Source organism: Neopelma chrysocephalum, unplaced genomic scaffold (genome assembly GCF_003984885.1).
Source record: "Neopelma chrysocephalum unplaced genomic scaffold, ASM398488v2 Primary Assembly neopelma1_94376, whole genome shotgun sequence".
NCBI lineage: Eukaryota > Metazoa > Chordata > Aves > Passeriformes > Pipridae > Neopelma > Neopelma chrysocephalum.
This window is the reverse complement of record NW_020923083.1, coordinates 2,111-3,179: the sequence shown is the minus strand read 5'-3', so window position 1 is coordinate 3,179 and position 1,069 is coordinate 2,111. Positions and strand designations below refer to the sequence as shown.

At 59.0% G+C, this 1,069-nt stretch overlaps 1 long non-coding RNA gene across 1 annotated transcript; it reads right to left on the bottom strand.

Moving 5' to 3' along the window:
* Positions 1-210: 210 nt before the first annotated feature.
* Positions 211-571, bottom strand: LOC113980483. The gene is made up of 2 exons (XR_003538147.1): positions 503-571; positions 211-298 (listed from the first exon to the last, which is right to left on the bottom strand). It is a non-coding gene; the product is annotated as an uncharacterized LOC113980483 (long non-coding RNA).
* Between the last annotated feature and the right edge of the window lie 498 nt (positions 572-1,069).

Sequence of the window (1,069 nt, the reverse complement as noted above, 5' to 3'; positions counted from 1 at the left end):
TGCCAGGCTGCCTGGGAGAGACCTTGGGATCAGGCACCTGCCTGCATTCTCTTGGGTTTCTTACGTGGGCTATTGTTATCCTCATCGTTTCCACCTGGATTATTGCCACCAGTATTATTGTTATTCCCAGGTTTGCCATGTGGACTAGTCTTTTTGGGTTCTTCATCTGTACTCTTGTTCTCCTCCTCACATTCCTCATCTGGAGTTGTCTCATCCTCAGATTCCTCATCTGGAGTTGTCTCCTCCTTGAGTTCCTCATCTGGAGTTGGCTTCCTCTTGGACATCTTGGCACTGTTTGCTGCACCGAGTGACACCAGGGTAGCTGTCAGCCCGATTTTGGCATTAAGAGAGAAACCTGTTGTTCCAGGCCAGTGCTGCCCCTCCCTCACATCAACATTCTGAGTCTCCCTGGCCCCAGCACTCACAGCCCCCAGCCCAGCCAGGTCCCCCAGAAGCAGCCAGGGCTGGGTGCAGGCAGTGAACCCGAGTGCCAGACCCTCACCTGCTCCGATCGGGGCTCCGTGTCCTCTGTGTCTCACAGGGAACAGTGAAACAGCAGGAGGGCAGGCAGGAAAATTTGCCCAGGTGCAGCCCAGTGCCCTTTGCCAGGCAGGACAAGGGCACAGTGCCAGCAGCAGCTCTTCCAGACACATTCCCCTCCTTCAGCTTTGCCCTGGACCCGCAGACCCCCAGAAAATGACCACTGATGGAACCAGCCCTGCTACCCCCCTGACCATGAGGAGATGCAACCCGGGGTGGCAACCACTACCACTCCTGCAGGGAGGACACAATAGCATAAAGGTGTTCTCTGTCACCCCACACCTCCCCCTGCCACCAGTGCCCCAGAACCGGCCTCCCCAAAAGGACCCAGGGGTCAGGGCGGGGAGCGAGGGCTGTGGGGTGCAGGGACAGCCCACCCTGGGGAGGACAGGAACAGTGTGCAGGGCTGCAGCAGTGATTCCAGCCCAGTGCTGCCCCCTCCTCCACAGCAGCACCCCAATTCTCCCCAGCACTCCCAGCCCCAGCCCAGCCCAGTCCCCACACCCAGACAGGGCTGGGACTGGGCAGT